Below are 26,186 nucleotides of genomic sequence, written 5' to 3' on the forward strand. Positions count from 1 at the left end.
TGCCTACTGCAACATTCCACTTCCGCCTTATTCCTGTCCTCCACTCCACCCCGCTGTCCCTGACATAACGTATGCTACACACTGACCCAGTGGTCCCATCAGGAAAAGAAGGGCCACGGCTATGCCTCGTGCCTACAGAGAACCTCGTGCCTCCAAGTCATCCCAACCTTTTAAAAGAGGGCGCTTGGACACCTCACATCTCTGTTGCCCCATAGGCATAGCCCCTTCGAGCACCTGATTCGGCTCAGCCAAAATGCCGAGCGGCCACACGCACATGGACGGATCCACAGCTCAGCTGTGGGCATCGGCCTGGCCTAGGAATTCGCATATGAGGAGCACAAGTTTTGGAAGCCCCGGCAGCTCTCCCTGGACCCTGCCACCTCTGTCTCTGTCTATGCCAACGTGCCGGACCTCAGTCACGATGAGCGAGACGGTAATGGGGTTTTCACTCATTTTGTTCAGCTTTTCCAAGGAATGTTATTGGAGGACTCATCATCGATCCAAGCACGCCGGACGCACCAACCGCGTCCACGTCCCTGGCCGGGCCGCGGCCCGACCGAGCACAGTCATTGGGATGGTATTTCCACACCAACCCTCATAGCCTACAACAACTGGCTTGGCACGGGGGAGGTGGACCAGCCAAGCTTACCGTCTTGGCCCACCCTCCGGCCTGTTTCCCAGTCGCGAACACAGGGATTCCAAACACAAAACAGGACCCCACGGCCTCAGCACAGGTGGACACGCTCCACTCAGCCACCAGGCACGCCTCCCTCGCCCGCCACCTTGTCCTGAAGAGTGTACACAAATGAAAAGCAACCATGAGGACAATGGCCCGATGCCAAGGCTCTCTTCCCTGATACCAGCTTCCTGTCGGCTGAGTATACTCCCCAATGCTCACCATACACTGTCTTGCATCCCCAATCCACAGAGAGCTGATCCACAATCCTGCACCTGGGGGCTAGATCCACACACACGGGGAACTTGGGTGCACCATCTTGGGAGGATAGTTTGCTATAGGCCTCCCTTTCCGCACCTTCTAGGCTTCACCCGGGGTATGCCAGCTGCAATTTTCCACATCCGTCTTGTACCTGTCCTCCCCTCTAACTTCCACACTCCACCCGGCTGACCGCTGCAAGAATGTCTGCTGCACCCTCACCCACTGCTCCTATAAGAAAGGGAGGGCCAGGGCTAGCCCTCTCCAGGCCACCTCTTACCTCCAAGACATCCCAACCTTTTAAAAGAGGGCGCTTGGACACCTCACACCTCTTGTTCCCCCAGCAGGCCTGGTTCTGCTGAGCATCTCATTCTGCTCAGCCAAGAATACTCAGCGGCCACACGCACATGAACAGGGCCACAGCCCACCTTTCCACATTGGCCGGGCCTAGGATTTCGCTCATGGGGAGGACAAGTATTGGAAGCCCCGGCAGCTATCCCTGGCCCCTGCCAACTCTGCCTCTGCCTCTGCCAACGTGCTGGACCTCAGTCACGATGAGCGAGACGGTAGTGGGTTTTCAATCATTTTGTCAGCTTTTCCAAGGAATGTTATTGGAGGACTCATCATCGATCCAAGCACGCCGGACGCACCAACCGCGTCCACGCCCCTGGCCGGGCCTGGGCCCGACCGAGCACATTTGGGGGGCGGTATTTCCACGCCAATCTTGCATATCCTCCTACAACTGCCTTGACGTGGTGGAGGTGGACAAACCAATCTTACCGTCTTCACCACGCACCGGCCTTTGTCCCAGTCACGAACACAGTCATTCCAACCAGAAAAAAGGACACAAGGGCCTCAGCACAGGTGGGCACGCTCCAATCTGCCACCAAGAAGCCTTCTCGCTCGCCGTCTCCGCCTGAAGAGTGCACACAAACGACAAGCAACCATGAGAACAAAGGCCCCGGTGCCAGGCCCCTCCTCTCCGATGCCAGCTTCCTGTAGGCTGAGGAAAATCCTCAATGCTCAGGATATACTCTCCTGCATCTCCAATATACAGAGAGCTAATCGAGAACCGCACATCTGGGGGCTACGGCCCACACACCCGGAGAACTTGCGCGCGCCATCTTGGGAGGATAGTTCGCTACAGGCTTCGCATTGCGCACCTTACAGGCATCACGAAGGGTCTGCCTACTGCAACATTCCACTTCCGCCTTGTTCCTGTCCTCCATTCCACCCCGCTGTCCCTGAGATAACGTATGCTACACACTCACCCAGTGATCCCATCAGGAAACGAAGGGCCACGGCTATGCCCTCGTGCCTACAGAGAACCTCGTGCCTCCAAGTCATCCCAACCTTTTAAAAGAGGGCGCTTGGACACCTCACATCTCTGTTGCCCCAGTAGGCATAGCCCCTTCGAGCACCTGATTCGGCTCAGCCAAAATGCCGAGCGGCCACATGCACATGGACGGAGTTCACAGCTCAGCTGTGGGCATCGGCCTGACTAGGAATTCGCATATGAGGAGGACAAGTATTGGAAGCCCCGGCAGCTCTCCCTGGACCCTGCCACCTCTGTCTCTGACTATGCCAACGTGCGGGACCTCAGTCACAATGAGCGAGACGGTCATGGGGTTTTCACTCATTTTGTTCAGCTTTTCCAAGGAATGTTATTGGAGGACTCATCATCGATCCAAGCACGGCCGGATGCACCAAACGCGTCCACGTCCCTGGCCGGGCGCGGCCCGACCGAGCACAGTCATTCGGATGGTATTTCCACACCAACCCTCATAGCCTAGAACAACTGGCTTGGCACGGGGGACGTGGCCCAGCCAAGCTTACCGTCTTGGCCACGCTCCGGCCTGTTTCCCAGTCGCGAACACAGGGATGCCAAACACAAAACAGGACCCCACGGCCTCAGCACAGGTGGACACGCTCCACTCAGCCACCAGGCACGCCTCCCTCGCCCGCCACCTTGTCCTGAAGAGTGTACACAAATGAAAAGCAACCATGAGGACAATGGCCCGATGCCAAGGCTCTCTTCCCTGATACCAGCTTCCTGTCGGCTGAGTATCCTCCCCAATGCTCACCATACACTGTCTTGCATCCCCAATCCACAGAGAGCTGATCCACAATCCTGCACCTGGGGGCTAGATCCACACACGGGGAACTTGGGTGCGCCATCTTGGGAGGATAGTTTGCTATTGGCCTCCCTTTCCGCACCTTCTGGCTTCACCCGGGGTATGCCTGCTGCAATTTTCCACATCTGCCTTGTACCTGTCCTCCCCTCTAACCTCCACACTCCACCCCGCTGACCGCTGCAAGAATGTCTGCTGCACCCTCACCCACTGCTCCTATAAGAAAGGGAGGGCCAGGGCTAGCCCTCTCCAGGCCACCTCTTACCTCCAAGACATCCCAACCTTTTAAAAGAGGGCGCTTGGACACCTCACACCTCTTGTTCCCCCAGCAGGCCTGATTCTGCTGAGCATCTCATTCTGCTCAGCCAAGAATACTCAGCGGCCACACGCACATGAACAGGGCCACAGCCCACCTTTCCACATTGGCCGGGCCTAGGATTTCGCTCATGGGGAGGACAAGTATTGGAAGCCCCGGGAGCTATCCCTGGCCCCTGCCAACTCTGCCTCTGCCTCTGCCAACGTGCTGGACCTCAGTCACGATGAGCGAGACGGTAGTGGGTTTTCAATCATTTTGTTCAGCTTTTCCAAGGAATGTTATTGGAGGACTCATCATCGATCCAAGCACGCCGGACGCACCAACCGCATCCACGCCCCTGGCCGGGCCTGGGCCCGACCGAGCACATTTGGGGGGCGGTATTTCCACGCCAATCCTGCATATCCTCCAACAACTGCCTTGACATGGTGGAGGTGGACAAACAAATCTTACCGTCTTCACCACGCACCGGCCTTCGTCCTAGTCACGAACACAGGCATTCCAACCAGAAAAAAGGACCCAAGGGCCTCAGCACAGGTGGGCACGCTCCAATCTGCCACCAGGAAGCCTTCTCGCTCGCCGTCTCCTCCTGAAGAGTGCACACAAACGACAAGCAACCATGAGAACAAAGGCCCGGTGCCAGGCCCCTCCTCTCCGATGCCAGCTTCCTGTAGGCTGAGGAAAATCCTCAATGCTCAGGATATACTCTCCTGCATCCCCAATATACAGAGAGCTAATCGAGAACCGCACATCTGGGGGCTACGGCCACACACCCGGAGAACTTGCGCGCGCCATCTTGGGAGGATAGTTCGCTACAGGCTTCGCATTGCGCACCTTACAGGCATCACCAAGGGTCTGCCTACTGCAACATTCCACTTCCGCCTTATTCCTGTCCTCCACTCCACCCCGCTGTCCCTGACATAACGTATGCTACACACTGACCCAGTGGTCCCATCAGGAAAAGAAGGGCCACGGCTATGCCTCGTGCCTACAGAGAACCTCGTGCCTCCAAGTCATCCCAACCTTTTAAAAGAGGGAGCTTGGACACCTCACATCTCTGTTGCCCCAGTAGGCATAGCCCCTTCGAACACCTGATTCGGCTCAGCCAAAATGCCGAGCGGCCACACGCACATGGACGGAGCCACAGCTCAGCTGTGGGCATCGGCCTGGCCTAGGAATTCGCATATGAGGAGCACAAGTTTTGGAAGCCCCGGCAGCTCTCCCTGGACCCTGCCAACTCTGTCTCTGTCTATGCCAACGTGCCGGACCTCAGTCACGATGAGCGAGACGGTAATGGGTTTTCACTCATTTTGTTCAGCTTTTCCAAGGAATGTTATTGGAGGACTCATCATCGATCCAAGCACGCCGGACGCACCAACCGCGTCCACGTCCCTGGCCGGGCCGCGGCCCGACCGAGCACAGTCATTGGGATGGTATTTCCACACCAACCCTCATAGCCTACAACAACTGGCTTGGCACGGGGGAGGTGGACCAGCCAAGCTTACCGTCTTGGCCACGCTCCGGCCTGTTTCCCAGTCGCGAACACAGGGATGCCAAACACAAAACAGGACCCCACGGCCTCAGCACAGGTGGACACGCTCCACTCAGCCACCAGGCACGCCTCCCTCGCCCGCCACCTTGTCCTGAAGAGTGTACACAAATGAAAAGCAACCATGAGGACAATGGCCCGATGCCAAGGCTCTCTTCCCTGATACCAGCTTCCTGTCGGCTGAGTATACTCCCCAATGCTCACCATACACTGTCTTGCATCCCCAATCCACAGAGAGCTGATCCACAATCCTGCACCTGGGGGCTAGATCCACACACATGGGGAACTTGGGTGCACCATCTTGGGAGGATAGTTTGCTATAGGCCTCCCTTTCCGCACCTTCTAGGCCTCACCCGGGGAATGCCTGCTGCAATTTTCCACATCCGTCTTGTACCTGTCCTCCCCTCTAACCTCCACACTCCACCCGGCTGACCGCTGCAAGAATGTCTGCTGCACCCTCACCCACTGCTCCTATAAGAAAGGGAGGGCCAGGGCTAGCCCTCTCCAGGCCACCTCTTACCTCCAAGACATCCCAACCTTTTAAAAGAGGGCACTTGGACACCTCACACCTCTTGTTCCCCCAGCAGGCCTGATTCTGCTGAGCATCTCATTCTGCTCAGCCAAGAATACTCAGCGGCCACACGCACATGAACAGGGCCACAGCCCACCTTTCCACATTGGCCGGGCCTAGGATTTCCCTCATGGGGAGGACAAGTATTGGAAGCCCCGGCAGCTATCCCTGGCCCCTGCCAACTCTGCCTCTGCCTCTGCCAACGTGCTGGACCTCAGTCACGATGAGCGAGACGGTAGTGGATTTTCACTCATTTTGTTCAGCTTTTCCAAGGAATGTTATTGGAGGACTCATCATTGATCCAAGCACGCCGGACGCACCAACCGCGTCCACGCCCCTGGCCGGGCCTGGGCCCGACCGAGCACATTTGGGGGGCGGTATTTCCACGCCAATCCTACATATCCTCCAACAACTGCCTTGACATGGTGGAGGTGGACAAACAAATCTTACCGTCTTCACCACGCACCGGCCTTTGTCCCAGTCACGAACACAGGCATTCCAACCAGAAAAAAGGACCCAAGGGCCTCAGCACAGGTGGGCACGCTCCAATCTGCCACCAGGAAGCCTTCTCGCTCGCCGTCTCCTCCTGAAGAGTGCACACAAACGACAAGCAACCATGAGAACAAAGGCCCGGTGCCAGGCCCCTCCTCTCCGATGCCAGCTTCCTGTAGGCTGAGGAAAATCCTCAATGCTCAGGATATACTCTCCTGCATCCCCAATATACAGAGAGCTAATCGAGAACCGCACATCTGGGGGCTACGGCCACACACCCGGAGAACTTGCGCGCGCCATCTTGGGAGGATAGTTCGCTACAGGCTTCGCATTGCGCACCTTACAGGCATCACCAAGGGTCTGCCTACTGCAACATTCCACTTCCGCCTTGTTCCTGTCCTCCACTCCACCCCGCTGTCCCTGAGATAACGTATGCTACACACTGACCCAGTGGTCCCATCAGGAAAAGAAGGGCCACGGCTATGCCTCGTGCCTACAGAGAACCTCGTGCCTCCAAGTCATCCCAACCTTTTAAAAGAGGGCGCTTGGACACCTCACATCTCTGTTGCCCCAGTAGGCATAGCCCCTTCGAGCACCTGATTCGGCTCAGCCAAAATGCCGAGCGGCCACACGCACATGGACGGAGCCACAGCTCAGCTGTGGGCATCGGCCTGGACTAGGAATTCGCATATGAGGAGCACAAGTTTTGGAAGCCCCGGCAGCTCTCCCTGGACCCTGCCACCTCTGTCTCTGTCTATGCCAACGTGCCGGACCTCAGTCACGATGAGCGAGACGGTAATGGGTTTTCACTCATTTTGTTCAGCTTTTCCAAGGAATGTTATTGGAGGACTCATCATCGATCCAAGCACGCCGGATGCACCAACCGCGTCCACGTCCCTGGCCGGGCCGCGGCCCGACCGAGCACAGTCATTCGGATGGTATTTCCACACCAACCCTCATAGCCTAGAACAACTGGCTTGGCACGGGGGACGTGGCCCAGCCAAGCTTACCGTCTTGGCCACGCTCCGGCCTGTTTCCCAGTCGCGAACACAGGGATGCCAAACACAAAACAGGACCCCACGGCCTCAGCACAGGTGGACACGCTCCACTCAGCCACCAGGCACGCCTCCCTCGCCCGCCACCTTGTCCTGAAGAGTGTACACAAATGAAAAGCAACCATGAGGACAATGGCCTGATGCCAAGGCTCTCTTCCCTGATACCAGCTTCCTGTCGGCTGAGTATACTCCCCAATGCTCACCATACACTGTCTTGCATCCCCAATCCACAGAGAGCTGATCCACAATCCTGCACCTGGGGGCTAGATCCACACACACGGGGAACTTGGGTGCACCATCTTGGGAGGATAGTTTGCTATAGGCCTCCCTTTCCGCACCTTCTAGGCTTCACCCGGGGTATGCCAGCTGCAATTTTCCACATCCGTCTTGTACCTGTCCTCCCCTCTAACTTCCACACTCCACCCGGCTGACCGCTGCAAGAATGTCTGCTGCACCCTCACCCACTGCTCCTATAAGAAAGGGAGGGCCAGGGCTAGCCCTCTCCAGGCCACCTCTTACCTCCAAGACATCCCAACCTTTTAAAAGAGGGCGCTTGGACACCTCACACCTCTTGTTCCCCCAGCAGGCCTGGTTCTGCTGAGCATCTCATTCTGCTCAGCCAAGAATACTCAGCGGCCACACGCACATGAACAGGGCCACAGCCCACCTTTCCACATTGGCCGGGCCTAGGATTTCGCTCATGGGGAGGACAAGTATTGGAAGCCCCGGCAGCTATCCCTGGCCCCTGCCAACTCTGCCTCTGCCTCTGCCAACGTGCTGGACCTCAGTCACGATGAGCGAGACGGTAGTGGGTTTTCAATCATTTTGTTCAGCTTTTCCAAGGAATGTTATTGGAGGACTCATCATCGATCCAAGCACGCCGGACGCACCAACCGCGTCCACGCCCCTGGCCGGGCCTGGGCCCGACCGAGCACATTTGGGGGACGGTATTTCCACGCCAATCTTGCATATCCTCCTACAACTGCCTTGACGTGGTGGAGGTGGACAAACAAATCTTACCGTCTTCACCACGCACCGGCCTTTGTCCCAGTCACGAACACAGTCATTCCAACCAGAAAAAAGGACACAAGGGCCTCAGCACAGGTGGGCACGCTCCAATCTGCCACCAAGAAGCCTTCTCGCTCGCCGTCTCCGCCTGAAGAGTGCACACAAACGACAAGCAACCATGAGAACAAAGGCCCGGTGCCAGGCCCCTCCTCTCCGATGCCAGCTTCCTGTAGGCTGAGGAAAATCCTCAATGCTCAGGATATACTCTCCTGCATCTCCAATATACAGAGAGCTAATCGAGAACCGCACATCTGGGGGCTACGGCCACACACCCGGAGAACTTGCGCGCGCCATCTTGGGAGGATAGTTCGCTACAGGCTTCGCATTGCGCACCTTACAGGCATCACGAAGGGTCTGCCTACTGCAACATTCCACTTCCGCCTTGTTCCTGTCCTCCATTCCACCCCGCTGTCCCTGAGATAACGTATGCTACACACTCACCCAGTGATCCCATCAGGAAACGAAGGGCCACGGCTATGCCTCGTGCCTACAGAGAACCTCGTGCCTCCAAGTCATCCCAACCTTTTAAAAGAGGGCGCTTGGACACCTCACATCTCTGTTGCCCCAGTAGGCATAGCCCCTTCGAGCACCTGATTCGGCTCAGCCAAAATGCCGAGCGGCCACATGCACATGAACGGAGTCACAGCTCAGCTGTGGGCATCGGCCTGGACTAGGAATTCGCATATGAGGAGGACAAGTATTGGAAGCCCCGGCAGCTCTCCCTGGACCCTGCCACCTCTGTCTCTGACTATGCCAACGTGCGGGACCTCAGTCACAATGAGCGAGACGGTAATGGGTTTTCACTCATTTTGTTCAGCTTTTCCAAGGAATGTTATTGGAGGACTCATCATCGCTCCAAGCACGCCGGATGCACCAAACGCATCCACGTCTCTGGTCGGGCCGCGGCCCGACCGAGCACAGTCATTCGGATGGTATTTCCACACCAACCCTCATAGCCTAGAAGAACTGGCTTGGCACGGGGGAGGTGGCCCAGCCAAGCTTACCGTCTTGGCCACGCTCCGGCCTGTTTCCCAGTCGCGAACACAGGGATGCCAAACACAAAACAGGACCCCACGGCCTCAGCACAGGTGGACACGCTCCACTCAGCCACCAGGCACGCCTCCCTCGCCCGCCACCTTGTCCTGAAGAGTGTACACAAATGAAAAGCAACCATGAGGACAATGGCCCGATGCCAAGGCTCTCTTCCCTGATACCAGCTTCCTGTCGGCTGAGTATCCTCCCCAATGCTCACCATACACTGTCTTGCATCCCCAATCCACAGAGAGCTCATCCACAATCCTGCACCTGGGGGCTAGATCCACACACGGGGAACTTGGGTGCGCCATCTTGGGAGGATAGTTTGCTATTGGCCTCCCTTTCCGCACCTTCTAGGCTTCACCCGGGGTATGCCTGCTGCAATTTTCCACATCTGCCTTGTACCTGTCCTCCCCTCTAACCTCCACACTCCACCCCGCTGACCGCTGCAAGAATGTCTGCTGCACCCTCACCCACTGCTCCTATAAGAAAGGGAGGGCCAGGGCTAGCCCTCTCCAGGCCACCTCTTACCTCCAAGACATCCCAACCTTTTAAAAGAGGGCGCTTGGACACCTCACACCTCTTGTTCCCCCAGCAGGCCTGATTCTGCTGAGCATCTCATTCTGCTCAGCCAAGAATACTCAGCGGCCACACGCACATGAACAGGGCCACAGCCCACCTTTCCACATTGGCCGGGCCTAGGATTTCGCTCATGGGGAGGACAAGTATTGGAAGCCCCGGCAGCTATCCCTGGCCCCTGCCAACTCTGCCTCTGCCTCTGCCTCTACCAACGTGCTGGACCTCAGTCACGATGAGCGAGACGGTAGTGGGTTTTCACTCATTTTGTTCAGCTTTTCCAAGGAATGTTATTGGAGGACTCATCATCGATCCAAGCACGCCGGACGCACCAACCGCGTCCACGCCCCTGGCCGGGCCTGGGCCCGACCGAGCACATTTGGGGGGCGGGATTTCCACGCCAATCCTGCATATCCTCCAACAACTGCCTTGACATGGTGGAGGTGGACAAACAAATCTTACCGTCTTCACCACGCACCGGCCTTTGTCCCAGTCACGAACACAGGCATTCCAACCAGAAAAAAGGACCCAAGGGCCTCAGCACAGGTGGGCACGCTCCAATCTGCCACCAAGAAGCCTTCTCGCTCGCCGTCTCCTCCTGAAGAGTGCACACAAACGACAAGCAACCATGAGAACAAAGGCCCGGTGCCAGGCCCCTCCTCTCCGATGCCAGCTTCCTGTAGGCTGAGGAAAATCCTCAATGCTCAGGATATACTCTCCTGCATCCCCAATATACAGAGAGCTAATCGAGAACCGCACATCTGGGGGCTACGGCCACACACCCGGAGAACTTGCGCGCGCCATCTTGGGAGGATAGTTCGCTACAGGCTTCGCATTGCGCACCTTACAGGCATCTCCAAGGGTCTGCCTACTGCAACATTCCACTTCCGCCTTATTCCTGTCCTCCACTCCACCCCGCTGTCCCTGACATAACGTATGCTACACACTGACCCAGTGGTCCCATCAGGAAAAGAAGGGCCACGGCTATGCCTCGTGCCTACAGAGAACCTCGTGCCTCCAAGTCATCCCAACCTTTTAAAAGAGGGCGCTTGGACACCTCACATCTCTGTTGCCCCAGTAGGCATAGCCCCTTCGAGCACCTGATTCGGCTCAGCCAAAATGCCGAGCGGCCACACGCACATGGACGGATCCACAGCTCAGCTGTGGGCATCGGCCTGGCCTAGGAATTCGCATATGAGGAGCACAAGTTTTGGAAGCCCCGGCAGCTCTCCCTGGACCCTGCCACCTCTGTCTCTGTCTATGCCAACGTGCCGGACCTCAGTCACGATGAGCGAGACGGTAATGGGTTTTCACTCATTTTGTTCAGCTTTTCCAAGGAATGTTATTGGAGGACTCATCATCGATCCAAGCACGCCGGACGCACCAACCGCGTCCACGTCCCTGGCCGGGCCGCGGCCCGACCGAGCACAGTCATTGGGATGGTATTTCCACACCAACCCTCATAGCCTACAACTACTGGCTTGGCACGGGGGAGGTGGACCAGCCAAGCTTACCGTCTTGGCCACCCTCCGGCCTGTTTCCCAGTCGCGAACACAGGGATGCCAAACACAAAACAGGACCCCACGGCCTCAGCACAGGTGGACACGCTCCACTCAGCCACCAGGCACGCCTCCCTCGCCCGCCACCTTGTCCTGAAGAGTGTACACAAATGAAAAGCAACCATGAGGACAATGGCCCGATGCCAAGGCTCTCTTCCCTGATACCAGCTTCCTGTCGGCTGAGTATACTCCCCAATGCTCACCATACACTGTCTTGCATCCCCAATCCACAGAGAGCTGATCCACAATCCTGCACCTGGGGGCTAGATCCACACACACGGGGAACTTGGGTGCACCATCTTGGGAGGATAGTTTGCTATAGGCCTCCCTTTCCGCACCTTCTAGGCTTCACCCGGGGTATGCCAGCTGCAATTTTCCACATCCGTCTTGTACCTGTCCTCCCCTCTAACTTCCACACTCCACCCGGCTGACCGCTGCAAGAATGTCTGCTGCACCCTCACCCACTGCTCCTATAAGAAAGGGAGGGCCAGGGCTAGCCCTCTCCAGGCCACCTCTTACCTCCAAGACATCCCAACCTTTTAAAAGAGGGCGCTTGGACACCTCACACCTCTTGTTCCCCCAGCAGGCCTGGTTCTGCTGAGCATCTCATTCTGCTCAGCCAAGAATACTCAGCGGCCACACGCACATGAACAGGGCCACAGCCCACCTTTCCACATTGGCCGGGCCTAGGATTTCGCTCATGGGGAGGACAAGTATTGGAAGCCCCGGCAGCTATCCCTGGCCCCTGCCAACTCTGCCTCTGCCTCTGCCAACGTGCTGGACCTCAGTCACGATGAGCGAGACGGTAGTGGGTTTTCAATCATTTTGTTCAGCTTTTCCAAGGAATGTTATTGGAGGACTCATCATCGATCCAAGCACGCCGGACGCACCAACCGCGTCCACGCCCCTGGCCGGGCCTGGGCCCGACCGAGCACATTTGGGGGGCGGTATTTCCACGCCAATCTTGCATATCCTCCTACAACTGCCTTGACGTGGTGGAGGTGGACAAACCAATCTTACCGTCTTCACCACGCACCGGCCTTTGTCCCAGTCACGAACACAGTCATTCCAACCAGAAAAAAGGACCCAAGGGCCTCAGCACAGGTGGGCACGCTCCAATCTGCCACCAAGAAGCCTTCTCGCTCGCCGTCTCCGCCTGAAGAGTGCACACAAACGACAAGCAACCATGAGAACAAAGGCCCGGTGCCAGGCCCCTCCTCTCCGATGCCAGCTTCCTGTAGGCTGAGGAAAATCCTCAATGCTCAGGATATACTCTCCTGCATCTCCAATATACAGAGAGCTAATCGAGAACCGCACATCTGGGGGCTACGGCCACACACCCGGAGAACTTGTGCGCGCCATCTTGGGAGGATAGTTCGCTACAGGCTTCGCATTGCGCACCTTACAGGCATCACGAAGGGTCTGCCTACTGCAACATTCCACTTCCGCCTTGTTCCTGTCCTCCATTCCACCCCGCTGTCCCTGAGATAACGTATGCTACACACTCACCCAGTGATCCCATCAGGAAACGAAGGGCCACGGCTATGCCTCGTGCCTACAGAGAACCTCGTGCCTCCAAGACATCCCAACCTTTTAAAAGAGGGCGCTTGGACACCTCACATCTCTGTTGCCCCAGTAGGCATAGCCCCTTCGAGCACCTGATTCGGCTCAGCCAAAATGCCGAGCGGCCACATGCACATGGACGGAGTCACAGCTCAGCTGTGGGCATCGGCCTGGACTAGGAATTCGCATATGAGGAGGACAAGTATTGGAAGCCCCGGCAGCTCTCCCTGGACCCTGCCACCTCTGTCTCTGACTATGCCAATGTGCGGGACCTCAGTCACAATGAGCGAGACGGTAATGGGTTTTCACTCATTTTGTTCAGCTTTTCCAAGGAATGTTATTGGAGGACTCATCATCGATCCAAGCACGCCGGATGCACCAAACGCGTCCACGTCCCTGGCCGGGCCGCGGCCCGACCGAGCACAGTCATTCGGATGGTATTTCCACACCAACCCGTATAGCCTAGAACAAGTGGCTTGGCACGGGGGAGGTGGCCCAGCCAAGCTTACCGTCTTGGCCACGCTCCGGCCTGTTTCCCAGTCGCGAACACAGGGATGCCAAACACAAAACAGGACCCCACGGCCTCAGCACAGGTGGACACGCTCCACTCAGCCACCAGGCACGCCTCCCTCGCCCGCCACCTTGTCCTGAAGAGTGTACACAAATGAAAAGCAACCATGAGGACAATGGCCCGATGCCAAGGCTCTCTTCCCTGATACCAGCTTCCTGTCGGCTGAGTATCCTCCCCAATGCTCACCATACACTGTCTTGCATCCCCAATCCACAGAGAGCTCATCCACAATCCTGCACCTGGGGGCTAGATCCACACACGGGGAACTTGGGTGCGCCATCTTGGGAGGATAGTTTGCTATTGGCCTCCCTTTCCGCACCTTCTGGCTTCACCCGGGGTATGCCTGCTGCAATTTTCCACATCTGCCTTGTACCTGTCCTCCCCTCTAACCTCCACACTCCACCCCGCTGACCGCTGCAAGAATGTCTGCTGCACCCTCACCCACTGCTCCTATAAGAAAGGGAGGGCCAGGGCTAGCCCTCTCCAGGCCACCTCTTACCTCCAAGACATCCCAACCTTTTAAAAGAGGGCGCTTGGACACCTCACACCTCTTGTTCCCCCAGCAGGCCTGATTCTGCTGAGCATCTCATTCTGCTCAGCCAAGAATACTCAGCGGCCACACGCACATGAACAGGGCCACAGCCCACCTTTCCACATTGGCCGGGCCTAGGATTTCGCTCATGGGGAGGACAAGTATTGGAAGCCCCGGCAGCTATCCCTGGCCCCTGCCAACTCTGTCTCTGCCTCTGCCAACGTGCTGGACCTCAGTCACGATGAGCGAGACGGTAGTGGGTTTTCACTCATTTTGTTCAGCTTTTCCAAGGAATGTTATTGGAGGACTCATCATCGATCCAAGCACGCCGGACGCACCAACCGCATCCACGCCCCTGGCCGGGCCTGGGCCCGACCGAGCACATTTGGGGGGCGGTATTTCCACGCCAATCCTGCATATCCTCCAACAACTGCCTTGACATGGTGGAGGTGGACAAACAAATCTTACCGTCTTCACCACGCACCGGCCTTTGTCCCAGTCACGAACACAGGCATTCCAACCAGAAAAAAGGACCCAAGGGCCTCAGCACAGGTGGGCACGCTCCAATCTGCCACCAGGAAGCCTTCTCGCTCGCCGTCTCCTCCTGAAGAGTGCACACAAACGACAAGCAACCATGAGAACAAAGGCCCGGTGCCAGGCCCCTCCTCTCTGATGCCAGCTTCCTGTAGGCTGAGGAAAATCCTCAATGCTCAGGATATACTCTCCTGCATCCCCAATATACAGAGAGCTAATCGAGAACCGCACATCTGGGGGCTACGGCCACACACCCGGAGAACTTGCGCGCGCCATCTTGGGAGGATAGTTCGCTACAGGCTTCGCATTGCGCACCTTACAGGCATCACCAAGGGTCTGCCTACTGCAACATTCCACTTCCGCCTTATTCCTGTCCTCCACTCCACCCCGGTGTCCCTGACATAACGTATGCTACACACTGACCCAGTGGTCCCATCAGGAAAAGAAGGGCCACGGCTATGCCTCGTGCCTACAGAGAACCTCGTGCCTCCAAGTCATCCCAACCTTTTAAAAGAGGGAGCTTGGACACCTCACATCTCTGTTGCCCCAGTAGGCATAGCCCCTTCGAACACCTGATTCGGCTCAGCCAAAATGCCGAGCGGCCACACGCACATGGACGGAGCCACAGCTCAGCTGTGGGCATCGGCCTGGCCTAGGAATTCGCATATGAGGAGCACAAGTTTTGGAAGCCCCGGCAGCTCTCCCTGGACCCTGCCAACTCTGTCTCTGTCTATGCCAACGTGCCGGACCTCAGTCACGATGAGCGAGACGGTAATGGGTTTTCACTCATTTTGTTCAGCTTTTCCAAGGAATGTTATTGGAGGACTCATCATCGATCCAAGCACGCCGGACGCACCAACCGCGTCCACGTCCCTGGCCGGGCCGCGGCCCGACCGAGCACAGTCATTGGGATGGTATTTCCACACCAACCCTCATAGCCTACAACAACTGGCTTGGCACGGGGGAGGTGGACCAGCCAAGCTTACCGTCTTGGCCACGCTCCGGCCTGTTTCCCAGTCGCGAACACAGGGATGCCAAACACAAAACAGGACCCCACGGCCTCAGCACAGGTGGACACGCTCCACTCAGCCACCAGGCACGCCTCCCTCGCCCGCCACCTTGTCCTGAAGAGTGTACACAAATGAAAAGCAACCATGAGGACAATGGCCCGATGCCAAGGCTCTCTTCCCTGATACCAGCTTCCTGTCGGCTGAGTATACTCCCCAATGCTCACCATACACTGTCTTGCATCCCCAATCCACAGAGAGCTGATCCACAATCCTGCACCTGGGGGCTAGATCCACACACATGGGGAACTTGGGTGCACCATCTTGGGAGGATAGTTTGCTATAGGCCTCCCTTTCCGCACCTTCTAGGCCTCACCCGGGGAATGCCTGCTGCAATTTTCCACATCCGTCTTGTACCTGTCCTCCCATCTAACCTCCACACTCCACCCGGCTGACCGCTGCAAGAATGTCTGCTGCACCCTCACCCACTGCTCCTATAAGAAAGGGAGGGCCAGGGCTAGCCCTCTCCAGGCCACCTCTTACCTCCAAGACATCCCAACCTTTTAAAAGAGGGCGCTTGGACACCTCACACCTCTTGTTCCCCCAGCAGGCCTGATTCTGCTGAGCATCTCATTCTGCTCAGCCAAGAATACTCAGCGGCCACACGCACATGAACAGGGCCACAGCCCACCTTTCCACATTGGCCGGGCCTAGGATTTCGCTCATGGGGAGGACAAGTATTGGAAGCCCCGGCAGCTATCCCTGGCCCCTGCCAACTCTGCCTCTGCCTCTGCCAACGTGCTGGACCTCAGTCACGATGAGCGAGACGGTAGTGGATTTTCACTCATTTTGTTCAGCTTTTCCAAGGAATGTTATTGGAGGACTCATCATCGATCCAAGCACGCCGGACGCACCAACCGCGTCCACGCCCCTGGCCGGGCCTGGGCCCGACCGAGCACATTTGGGGGGCGGTATTTCCACGCCAATCCTGCATATCCTCCAACAACTGCCTTGACATGGTGGAGGTGGACAAACAAATCTTACCGTCTTCACCACGCACCGGCCTTTGTCCCAGTCACGAACACAGGCATTCCAACCAGAAAAAAGGACCCAAGGGCCTCAGCACAGGTGGGCACGCTCCAATCTGCCACCAGGAAGCCTTCTCGCTCGCCGTCTCCTCCTGAAGAGTGCACACAAACGACAAGCAACCATGAGAACAAAGGCCCGGTGCCAGGCCCCTCCTCTCCGATGCCAGCTTCCTGTAGGCTGAGGAAAATCCTCAATGCTCAGGATATACTCTCCTGCATCCCCAATATACAGAGAGCTAATCGAGAACCGCACATCTGGGGGCTACGGCCACACACCCGGAGAACTTGCGCGCGCCATCTTGGGAGGATAGTTCGCTACAGGCTTCGCATTGCGCACCTTACAGGCATCACCAAGGGTCTGCCTACTGCAACATTCCACTTCCGCCTTGTTCCTGTCCTCCACTCCACCCCGCTGTCCCTGAGATAACGTATGCTACACACTGACCCAGTGGTCCCATCAGGAAAAGAAGGGCCACGGCTATGCCTCGTGCCTACAGAGAACCTCGTGCCTCCAAGTCATCCCAACCTTTTAAAAGAGGGCGCTTGGACACCTCACATCTCTGTTGCCCCAGTAGGCATAGCCCCTTCGAGCACCTGATTCGGCTCAGCCAAAATGCCGAGCGGCCACACGCACATGGACGGAGCCACAGCTCAGCTGTGGGCATCGGCCTGGACTAGGAATTCGCATATGAGGAGCACAAGTTTTGGAAGCCCCGGCAGCTCTCCCTGGACCCTGCCACCTCTGTCTCTGTCTATGCCAACGTGCCGGACCTCAGTCACGATGAGCGAGACGGTAATGGGTTTTCACTCATTTTGTTCAGCTTTTCCAAGGAATGTTATTGGAGGACTCATCATCGATCCAAGCACGCCGGATGCACCAACCGCGTCCACGTCCCTGGCCGGGCCGCGGCCCGACCGAGCACAGTCATTCGGATGGTATTTCCACACCAACCCTCATAGCCTAGAACAACTGGCTTGGCACGGGGGACGTGGCCCAGCCAAGCTTACCGTCTTGGCCACGCTCCGGCCTGTTTCCCAGTCGCGAACACAGGGATGCCAAACACAAAACAGGACCCCACGGCCTCAGCACAGGTGGACACGCTCCACTCAGCCACCAGGCACGCCTCCCTCACCCGCCACCTTGTCCTGAAGAGTGTACACAAATGAAAAGCAACCATGAGGACAATGGCCCGATGCCAAGGCTCTCTTCCCTGATACCAGCTTCCTGTCGGCTGAGTATACTCCCCAATGCTCACCATACACTGTCTTGCATCCCCAATCCACAGAGAGCTGATCCACAATCCTGCACCTGGGGGCTAGATCCACACACACGGGGAACTTGGGTGCACCATCTTGGGAGGATAGTTTGCTATAGGCCTCCCTTTCCGCACCTTCTAGGCTTCACCCGGGGTATGCCAGCTGCAATTTTCCACATCCGTCTTGTACCTGTCCTCCCCTCTAACTTCCACACTCCACCCGGCTGACCGCTGCAAGAATGTCTGCTGCACCCTCACCCACTGCTCCTATAAGAAAGGGAGGGCCAGGGCTAGCCCTCTCCAGGCCACCTCTTACCTCCAAGACATCCCAACCTTTTAAAAGAGGGCGCTTGGACACCTCACACCTCTTGTTCCCCCAGCAGGCCTGGTTCTGCTGAGCATCTCATTCTGCTCAGCCAAGAATACTCAGCGGCCACACGCACATGAACAGGGCCACAGCCCACCTTTCCACATTGGCCGGGCCTAGGATTTCGCTCATGGGGAGGACAAGTATTGGAAGCCCCGGCAGCTATCCCTGGCCCCTGCCAACTCTGCCTCTGCCTCTGCCAACGTGCTGGACCTCAGTCACGATGAGCGAGACGGTAGTGGGTTTTCAATCATTTTGTTCAGCTTTTCCAAGGAATGTTATTGGAGGACTCATCATCGATCCAAGCACGCCGGACGCACCAACCGCGTCCACGCCCCTGGCCGGGCCTGGGCCCGACCGAGCACATTTGGGGGACGGTATTTCCACGCCAATCTTGCACATCCTCCTACAACTGCCTTGACGTGGTGGAGGTGGACAAACCAATCTTACCGTCTTCACCACGCACCGGCCTTTGTCCCAGTCACGAACACAGTCATTCCAACCAGAAAAAAGGACACAAGGGCCTCAGCACAGGTGGGCACGCTCCAATCTGCCACCAAGAAGCCTTCTCGCTCGCCGTCTCCGCCTGAAGAGTGCACACAAACGACAAGCAACCATGAGAACAAAGGCCCGGTGCCAGGCCCCTCCTCTCCGATGCCAGCTTCCTGTAGGCTGAGGAAAATCCTCAATGCTCAGGATATACTCTCCTGCATCTCCAATATACAGAGAGCTAATCGAGAACCGCACATCTGGGGGCTACGGCCACACACCCGGAGAACTTGCGCGCGCCATCTTGGGAGGATAGTTCGCTACAGGCTTCGCATTGCGCACCTTACAGGCATCACGAAGGGTCTGCCTACTGCAACATTCCACTTCCGCCTTGTTCCTGTCCTCCATTCCACCCCGCTGTCCCTGAGATAACGTATGCTACACACTCACCCAGTGATCCCATCAGGAAACGAAGGGCCACGGCTATGCCTCGTGCCTACAGAGAACCTCGTGCCTCCAAGTCATCCCAACCTTTTAAAAGAGGGCGCTTGGACACCTCACATCTGTGTTGCCCCAGTAGGCATAGCCCCTTCGAGCACCTGATTCGGCTCAGCCAAAATGCCGAGCGGCCACATGCACATGAACGGAGTCACAGCTCAGCTGTGGGCATCGGCCTGGACTAGGAATTCGCATATGAGGAGGACAAGTATTGGAAGCCCCGGCAGCTCTCCCTGGACCCTGCCACCTCTGTCTCTGACTATGCCAACGTGCGGGACCTCAGTCACAATGAGCGAGACGGTAATGGGTTTTCACTCATTTTGTTCAGCTTTTCCAAGGAATGTTATTGGAGGACTCATCATCGCTCCAAGCACGCCGGATGCACCAAACGCATCCACGTCTCTGGTCGGGCCGCGGCCCGACCGAGCACAGTCATTCGGATGGTATTTCCACACCAACCCTCATAGCCTAGAAGAACTGGCTTGGCACGGGGGAGGTGGCCCAGCCAAGCTTACCGTCTTGGCCACGCTCCGGCCTGTTTCCCAGTCGCGAACACAGGGATGCCAAACACAAAACAGGACCCCACGGCCTCAGCACAGGTGGACACGCTCCACTCAGCCACCAGGCACGCCTCCCTCGCCCGCCACCTTGTCCTGAAGAGTGTACACAAATGAAAAGCAACCATGAGGACAATGGCCCGATGCCAAGGCTCTCTTCCCTGATACCAGCTTCCTGTCGGCTGAGTATCCTCCCCAATGCTCACCATACACTGTCTTGCATCCCCAATCCACAGAGAGCTCATCCACAATCCTGCACCTGGGGGCTAGATCCACACACGGGGAACTTGGGTGCGCCATCTTGGGAGGATAGTTTGCTATTGGCCTCCCTTTCCGCACCTTCTAGGCTTCACCCGGGGTATGCCTGCTGCAATTTTCCACATCTGCCTTGTACCTGTCCTCCCCTCTAACCTCCACACTCCACCCCGCTGACCGCTGCAAGAATGTCTGCTGCACCCTCACCCACTGCTCCTATAAGAAAGGGAGGGCCAGGGCTAGCCCTCTCCAGGCCACCTCTTACCTCCAAGACATCCCAACCTTTTAAAAGAGGGCGCTTGGACACCTCACACCTCTTGTTCCCCCAGCAGGCCTGATTCTGCTGAGCATCTCATTCTGCTCAGCCAAGAATACTCAGCGGCCACACGCACATGAACAGGGCCACAGCCCACCTTTCCACATTGGCCGGGCCTAGGATTTCGCTCATGGGGAGGACAAGTATTGGAAGCCCCGGCAGCTATCCCTGGCCCCTGCCAACTCTGCCTCTGCCTCTGCCTCTACCAACGTGCTGGACCTCAGTCACGATGAGCGAGACGGTAGTGGGTTTTCACTCATTTTGTTCAGCTTTTCCAAGGAATGTTATTGGAGGACTCATCATCGATCCAAGCACGCCGGACGCACCAACCGCGTCCACGCCCCTGGCCGGGCCTGGGCCCGACCGAGCACATTTGGGGGGCGGTATTTCCACGCCAATCCTGCATATCCTCCAACAACTGCCTTGACATGGTGGAGGTGGACAAACAAATCTTACCGTCTTCACCACGCACCGGCCTTTGTCCCAGTCACGAACACAGGCATTCCAACCAGAAAAAAGGACCCAAGGGCCTCAGCACAGGTGGGCACGCTCCAATCTGCCACCAAGAAGCCTTCTCGCTCGCCGTCTCCGCCTGAAGAGTGCACACAAACGACAAGCAACCATGAGAACAAAGGCCCGGTGCCAGGCCCCTCCTCTCCGATGCCAGCTTCCTGTAGGCTGAGGAAAATCCTCAATGCTCAGGATATACTCTCCTGCATCTCCAATATACAGAGAGCTAATCGAGAACCGCACATCTGGGGGCTACGGCCACACACCCGGAGAACTTGCGCGCGCCATCTTGGGAGGATAGTTCGCTACAGGCTTCGCATTGCGCACCTTACAGGCATCACGAAGGGTCTGCCTACTGCAACATTCCACTTCCGCCTTGTTCCTGTCCTCCATTCCACCCCGCTGTCCCTGAGATAACGTATGCTACACACTCACCCAGTGATCCCATCAGGAAACGAAGGGCCACGGCTATGCCTCGTGCCTACAGAGAACCTCGTGCCTCCAAGTCATCCCAACCTTTTAAAAGAGGGCGCTTGGACACCTCACATCTCTGTTGCCCCAGTAGGCATAGCCCCTTCGAGCACCTGATTCGGCTCAGCCAAAATGCCGAGCGGCCACATGCACATGGACGGAGTCACAGCTCAGCTGTGGGCATCGGCCTGGACTAGGAATTCGCATATGAGGAGGACAAGTATTGGAAGCCCCGGCAGCTCTCCCTGGACCCTGCCACCTCTGTCTCTGACTATGCCAACGTGCGGGACCTCAGTCACAATGAGCGAGACGGTAATGGGTTTTCACTCATTTTGTTCAGCTTTTCCAAGGAATGTTATTGGAGGACTCATCATCGATCCAAGCACGCCGGATGCACCAAACGCGTCCACGTCCCTGGCCGGGCCGCGGCCCGACCGAGCACAGTCATTCGGATGGTATTTCCACACCAACCCTCATAGCCTAGAACAAGTGGCTTGGCACGGGGGAGGTGGCCCAGCCAAGCTTACCGTCTTGGCCACGCTCCGGCCTGTTTCCCAGTCGCGAACACAGGGATGCCAAACACAAAACAGGACCCCACGGCCTCAGCACAGGTGGACACGCTCCACTCAGCCACCAGGCACGCCTCCCTCGCCCGCCACCTTGTCCTGAAGAGTGTACACAAATGAAAAGCAACCATGAGGACAATGGCCCGATGCCAAGGCTCTCTTCCCTGATACCAGCTTCCTGTCGGCTGAGTATCCTCCCCAATGCTCACCATACACTGTCTTGCATCCCCAATCCACAGAGAGCTCATCCACAATCCTGCACCTGGGGGCTAGATCCACACACGGGGAACTTGGGTGCGCCATCTTGGGAGGATAGTTTGCTATTGGCCTCCCTTTCCGCACCTTCTGGCTTCACCCGGGGTATGCCTGCTGCAATTTTCCACATCTGCCTTGTACCTGTCCTCCCCTCTAACCTCCACACTCCACCCCGCTGACCGCTGCAAGAATGTCTGCTGCACCCTCACCCACTGCTCCTATAAGAAAGGGAGGGCCAGGGCTAGCCCTCTCCAGGCCACCTCTTACCTCCAAGACATCCCAACCTTTTAAAAGAGGGCGCTTGGACACCTCACACCTCTTGTTCCCCCAGCAGGCCTGATTCTGCTGAGCATCTCATTCTGCTCAGCCAAGAATACTCAGCGGCCACACGCACATGAACAGGGCCACAGCCCACCTTTCCACATTGGCCGGGCCTAGGATTTCGCTCATGGGGAGGACAAGTATTGGAAGCCCCGGCAGCTATCCCTGGCCCCTGCCAACTCTGTCTCTGCCTCTGCCAACGTGCTGGACCTCAGTCACGATGAGCGAGACGGTAGTGGGTTTTCACTCATTTTGTTCAGCTTTTCCAAGGAATGTTATTGGAGGACTCATCATCGATCCAAGCACGCCGGACGCACCAACCGCATCCACGCCCCTGGCCGGGCCTGGGCCCGACCGAGCACATTTGGGGGGCGGTATTTCCACGCCAATCCTGCATATCCTCCAACAACTGCCTTGACATGGTGGAGGTGGACAAACAAATCTTACCGTCTTCACCACGCACCGGCCTTTGTCCCAGTCACGAACACAGGCATTCCAACCAGAAAAAAGGACCCAAGGGCCTCAGCACAGGTGGGCACGCTCCAATCTGCCACCAGGAAGCCTTCTCGCTCGCCGTCTCCTCCTGAAGAGTGCACACAAACGACAAGCAACCATGAGAACAAAGGCCCGGTGCCAGGCCCCTCCTCTCTGATGCCAGCTTCCTGTAGGCTGAGGAAAATCCTCAATGCTCAGGATATACTCTCCTGCATCCCCAATATACAGAGAGCTAATCGAGAACCGCACATCTGGGGGCTATGGCCACACACCCGGAGAACTTGCGCGCGCCATCTTGGGAGGATAGTTCGCTACAGGCTTCGCATTGCGCACCTTACAGGCATCACCAAGGGTCTGCCTACTGCAACATTCCACTTCCGCCTTATTCCTGTCCTCCACTCCACCCCGGTGTCCCTGACATAACGTATGCTACACACTGACCCAGTGGTCCCATCAGGAAAAGAAGGGCCACGGCTATGCCTCGTGCCTACAGAGAACCTCGTGCCTCCAAGTCATCCCAACCTTTTAAAAGAGGGCGCTTGGACACCTCACATCTCTGTTGCCCCAGTAGGCATAGCCCCTTCGAGCACCTGATTCGGCTCAGCCAAAATGCCGAGCGGCCACACGCACATGGACGGAGCCACAGCTCAGCTGTGGGCATCGGCCTGGCCTAGGAATTCGCATATGAGGAGCACAAGTTTTGGAAGCCCCGGCAGCTCTCCCTGGACCCTGCCAACTCTGTCTCTGTCTATGCCAACGTGCCGGACCTCAGTCACGATGAGCGAGACGGTAATGGGTTTTCACTCATTTTGTTCAGCTTTTCCAAGGAATGTTATTGGAGGACTCATCATCGATCCAAGCACGCCGGACGCACCAACCGCGTCCACGTCCCTGGCCGGGCCGCGGCCCGACCGAGCACAGTCATTGGGATGGTATTTCCACACCAACCCTCATAGCCTACAACAACTGGCTTGGCACGGGGGAGGTGGACCAGCCAAGCTTACCGTCTTGGCCACGCTCCGGCCTGTTTCCCAGTCGCGAACACAGGGATGCCAAACACAAAACAGGACCCCACGGCCTCAGCACAGGTGGACACGCTCCACTCAGCCACCAGGCACGCCTCCCTCGCCCGCCACCTTGTCCTGAAGAGTGTACACAAATGAAAAGCAACCATGAGGACAATGGCCCGATGCCAAGGCTCTCTTCCCTGATACCAGCTTCCTGTCGGCTGAGTATACTCCCCAATGCTCACCATACACTGTCTTGCATCCCCAATCCACAGAGAGCTGATCCACAATCCTGCACCTGGGGGCTAGATCCACACACACGGGGAACTTGGGTGCACCATCTTGGGAGGATAGTTTGCTATTGGCCTCCCTTTCCGCACCTTCTAGGCTTCACCCGGGGTACGCCAGCTGCAATTTTCCACATCCGTCTTGTACCTGTCCTCCCCTCTAACTTCCACACTCCACCCGGCTGACCGCTGCAAGAATGTCTGCTGCACCCTCACCCACTGCTCCTATAAGAAAGGGAGGGCCAGGGCTAGCCCTCTCCAGGCCACCTCTTACCTCCAAGACATCCCAACCTTTTAAAAGAGGGCGCTTGGACACCTCACACCTCTTGTTCCCCCAGCAGGCCTGATTCTGCTGAGCATCTCATTCTGCTCAGCCAAGAATACTCAGCGGCCACACGCACATGAACAGGGCCACAGCCCACCTTTCCACATTGGCCGGGCCTAGGATTTCGCTCATGGGGAGGACAAGTATTGGAAGCCCCGGCAGCTATCCCTGGCCCCTGCCAACTCTGCCTCTGCCTCTGCCAACGTGCTGGACCTCAGTCACGATGAGCGAGACGGTAGTGGGTTTTCACTCATTTTGTTCAGCTTTTCCAAGGAATGTTATTGGAGGACTCATCATCGATCCAAGCACGCCGGACGCACCAACCGCGTCCACGCCCCTGGCCGGGCCTGGGCCCGACCGAGCACATTTGGGGGGCGGTATTTCCACGCCAATCCTGCATATCCTCCAACAACTGCCTTGACATGGTGGAGGTGGAGAAACAAATCTTACCGTCTTCACCACGCACCGGCATTTGTCCCAGTCACGAACACAGGCATTCCAACCAGAAAAAAGGACCCAAGGGCCTCAGCACAGGTGGGCACGCTCCAATCTGCCACCAGGAAGCCTTCTCGCTCGCCGTCTCCTCCTGAAGAGTGCACACAAACGACAAGCAACCATGAGAACAAAGGCCCGGTGCCAGGCCCCTCCTCTCCGATGCCAGCTTCCTGTAGGCTGAGGAAAATCCTCAATGCTCAGGATATACTCTCCTGCATCCCCAATATACAGAGAGCTAATCGAGAACCGCACATCTGGGGGCTACGGCCACACACCCGGAGAAATTGCGCGCGCCATCTTGGGAGGATAGTTCGCTACAGGCTTCGCATTGCGCACCTTACACGCATCACCAAGGGTCTGCCTACTGCAACATTCCACTTCCGCCATGTTCCTGTCCTCCACTCCACCCCGCTGTCCCTGACATAACGTATGCTACACACTGACCCAGTGGTCCCATCAGGAAAAGAAGGGCCACGGCTATGCCTCGTGCCTACAGAGAACCTCGTGCCTCCAAGTCATCCCAACCTTTTAAAAGAGGGCGCTTGGACACCTCACATCTCTGTTGCCCCAGTAGGCATAGCCCCTTCGAGCACCTGATTCGGCTCAGCCAAAATGCCGAGCGGCCACACGCACATGGACGGAGCCACAGCTCAGCTGTGGGCATCGGCCTGGCCTAGGAATTCGCATATGAGGAGCACAAGTTTTGGAAGCCCCGGCAGCTCTCCCTGGACCCTGCCACCTCTGTCTCTGTCTATGCCAACGTGCCGGACCTCAGTCACGATGAGCGAGACGGTAATGGGTTTTCACTCATTTTGTTCAGCTTTTCCAAGGAATGTTATTGGAGGACTCATCATCGATCCAAGCACGCCGGACGCACCAACCGCGTCCACGTCCCTGGCCGGGCCGCGGCCCGACCGAGCACAATCATTGGGATGGTATTTCCACACCAACCCTCATAGCCTACAACAACTGGCTTGGCACGGGGGAGGTGGACCAGCCAAGCTTACCGTCTTGGCCACCCTCCGGCCTGTTTCCCAGTCGCGAACACAGGGATGCCAAACACAAAACAGGACCCCACGGCCTCAGCACAGGTGGACACGCTCCACTCAGCCACCAGGCACGCCTCCCTCGCCCGCC

General features: G+C 57.1%; 25 non-coding genes across 25 annotated transcripts; all 25 read right to left on the reverse strand.

Annotated features, from left to right (window-relative positions):
- Positions 1–407: 407 nt before the first annotated feature.
- LOC114082052 (small nucleolar RNA SNORD116) lies at positions 408–502 on the reverse strand. The gene has a single exon (XR_003580906.2). It is a non-coding gene; the product is annotated as a small nucleolar RNA SNORD116 (small nucleolar RNA).
- A 972-nt stretch (positions 503–1,474) lies between these two features.
- On the reverse strand, positions 1,475–1,567 carry LOC139704260 (small nucleolar RNA SNORD116). The gene has a single exon (XR_011706255.1). It is a non-coding gene; the product is annotated as a small nucleolar RNA SNORD116 (small nucleolar RNA).
- Positions 1,568–2,528: 961 nt separating this feature from the next.
- Positions 2,529–2,623, reverse strand: LOC139704256 (small nucleolar RNA SNORD116). Its single transcript, XR_011706251.1, has one exon. It is a non-coding gene; the product is annotated as a small nucleolar RNA SNORD116 (small nucleolar RNA).
- A 968-nt stretch (positions 2,624–3,591) lies between these two features.
- LOC139704306 (small nucleolar RNA SNORD116) lies at positions 3,592–3,685 on the reverse strand. Its single transcript, XR_011706301.1, has one exon. It is a non-coding gene; the product is annotated as a small nucleolar RNA SNORD116 (small nucleolar RNA).
- Positions 3,686–4,643: 958 nt separating this feature from the next.
- LOC139704267 (small nucleolar RNA SNORD116) lies at positions 4,644–4,737 on the reverse strand. Its single transcript, XR_011706262.1, has one exon. It is a non-coding gene; the product is annotated as a small nucleolar RNA SNORD116 (small nucleolar RNA).
- A 971-nt stretch (positions 4,738–5,708) lies between these two features.
- LOC139704304 (small nucleolar RNA SNORD116) lies at positions 5,709–5,802 on the reverse strand. Its single transcript, XR_011706299.1, has one exon. It is a non-coding gene; the product is annotated as a small nucleolar RNA SNORD116 (small nucleolar RNA).
- Positions 5,803–6,760: 958 nt separating this feature from the next.
- Positions 6,761–6,854, reverse strand: LOC139704268 (small nucleolar RNA SNORD116). Its single transcript, XR_011706263.1, has one exon. It is a non-coding gene; the product is annotated as a small nucleolar RNA SNORD116 (small nucleolar RNA).
- Positions 6,855–7,825: 971 nt separating this feature from the next.
- On the reverse strand, positions 7,826–7,919 carry LOC139704247 (small nucleolar RNA SNORD116). Its single transcript, XR_011706242.1, has one exon. It is a non-coding gene; the product is annotated as a small nucleolar RNA SNORD116 (small nucleolar RNA).
- A 958-nt stretch (positions 7,920–8,877) lies between these two features.
- Positions 8,878–8,971, reverse strand: LOC139704257 (small nucleolar RNA SNORD116). Its single transcript, XR_011706252.1, has one exon. It is a non-coding gene; the product is annotated as a small nucleolar RNA SNORD116 (small nucleolar RNA).
- Positions 8,972–9,946: 975 nt separating this feature from the next.
- LOC139704246 (small nucleolar RNA SNORD116) lies at positions 9,947–10,040 on the reverse strand. Its single transcript, XR_011706241.1, has one exon. It is a non-coding gene; the product is annotated as a small nucleolar RNA SNORD116 (small nucleolar RNA).
- Positions 10,041–10,998: 958 nt separating this feature from the next.
- On the reverse strand, positions 10,999–11,092 carry LOC139704269 (small nucleolar RNA SNORD116). The gene has a single exon (XR_011706264.1). It is a non-coding gene; the product is annotated as a small nucleolar RNA SNORD116 (small nucleolar RNA).
- Positions 11,093–12,063: 971 nt separating this feature from the next.
- LOC139704248 (small nucleolar RNA SNORD116) lies at positions 12,064–12,157 on the reverse strand. The gene has a single exon (XR_011706243.1). It is a non-coding gene; the product is annotated as a small nucleolar RNA SNORD116 (small nucleolar RNA).
- Positions 12,158–13,115: 958 nt separating this feature from the next.
- LOC139704287 (small nucleolar RNA SNORD116) lies at positions 13,116–13,209 on the reverse strand. Its single transcript, XR_011706282.1, has one exon. It is a non-coding gene; the product is annotated as a small nucleolar RNA SNORD116 (small nucleolar RNA).
- A 968-nt stretch (positions 13,210–14,177) lies between these two features.
- Positions 14,178–14,271, reverse strand: LOC139704270 (small nucleolar RNA SNORD116). Its single transcript, XR_011706265.1, has one exon. It is a non-coding gene; the product is annotated as a small nucleolar RNA SNORD116 (small nucleolar RNA).
- Positions 14,272–15,229: 958 nt separating this feature from the next.
- Positions 15,230–15,323, reverse strand: LOC139704271 (small nucleolar RNA SNORD116). Its single transcript, XR_011706266.1, has one exon. It is a non-coding gene; the product is annotated as a small nucleolar RNA SNORD116 (small nucleolar RNA).
- Positions 15,324–16,294: 971 nt separating this feature from the next.
- Positions 16,295–16,388, reverse strand: LOC139704294 (small nucleolar RNA SNORD116). Its single transcript, XR_011706289.1, has one exon. It is a non-coding gene; the product is annotated as a small nucleolar RNA SNORD116 (small nucleolar RNA).
- A 958-nt stretch (positions 16,389–17,346) lies between these two features.
- On the reverse strand, positions 17,347–17,440 carry LOC139704272 (small nucleolar RNA SNORD116). Its single transcript, XR_011706267.1, has one exon. It is a non-coding gene; the product is annotated as a small nucleolar RNA SNORD116 (small nucleolar RNA).
- Positions 17,441–18,411: 971 nt separating this feature from the next.
- LOC139704249 (small nucleolar RNA SNORD116) lies at positions 18,412–18,505 on the reverse strand. The gene has a single exon (XR_011706244.1). It is a non-coding gene; the product is annotated as a small nucleolar RNA SNORD116 (small nucleolar RNA).
- Positions 18,506–19,463: 958 nt separating this feature from the next.
- On the reverse strand, positions 19,464–19,557 carry LOC139704258 (small nucleolar RNA SNORD116). Its single transcript, XR_011706253.1, has one exon. It is a non-coding gene; the product is annotated as a small nucleolar RNA SNORD116 (small nucleolar RNA).
- Positions 19,558–20,532: 975 nt separating this feature from the next.
- Positions 20,533–20,626, reverse strand: LOC139704281 (small nucleolar RNA SNORD116). Its single transcript, XR_011706276.1, has one exon. It is a non-coding gene; the product is annotated as a small nucleolar RNA SNORD116 (small nucleolar RNA).
- Positions 20,627–21,584: 958 nt separating this feature from the next.
- LOC139704288 (small nucleolar RNA SNORD116) lies at positions 21,585–21,678 on the reverse strand. The gene has a single exon (XR_011706283.1). It is a non-coding gene; the product is annotated as a small nucleolar RNA SNORD116 (small nucleolar RNA).
- Positions 21,679–22,646: 968 nt separating this feature from the next.
- Positions 22,647–22,740, reverse strand: LOC139704291 (small nucleolar RNA SNORD116). The gene has a single exon (XR_011706286.1). It is a non-coding gene; the product is annotated as a small nucleolar RNA SNORD116 (small nucleolar RNA).
- Positions 22,741–23,698: 958 nt separating this feature from the next.
- Positions 23,699–23,792, reverse strand: LOC139704273 (small nucleolar RNA SNORD116). The gene has a single exon (XR_011706268.1). It is a non-coding gene; the product is annotated as a small nucleolar RNA SNORD116 (small nucleolar RNA).
- Positions 23,793–24,763: 971 nt separating this feature from the next.
- Positions 24,764–24,857, reverse strand: LOC139704302 (small nucleolar RNA SNORD116). Its single transcript, XR_011706297.1, has one exon. It is a non-coding gene; the product is annotated as a small nucleolar RNA SNORD116 (small nucleolar RNA).
- A 958-nt stretch (positions 24,858–25,815) lies between these two features.
- On the reverse strand, positions 25,816–25,909 carry LOC139704274 (small nucleolar RNA SNORD116). The gene has a single exon (XR_011706269.1). It is a non-coding gene; the product is annotated as a small nucleolar RNA SNORD116 (small nucleolar RNA).
- Positions 25,910–26,186: the final 277 nt, after the last annotated feature.

The sequence above is a fragment of the Marmota flaviventris genome, unplaced genomic scaffold (assembly GCF_047511675.1).
Source record: "Marmota flaviventris isolate mMarFla1 unplaced genomic scaffold, mMarFla1.hap1 Scaffold_480, whole genome shotgun sequence".
Taxonomy (NCBI): Eukaryota; Metazoa; Chordata; class Mammalia; order Rodentia; family Sciuridae; genus Marmota; species Marmota flaviventris.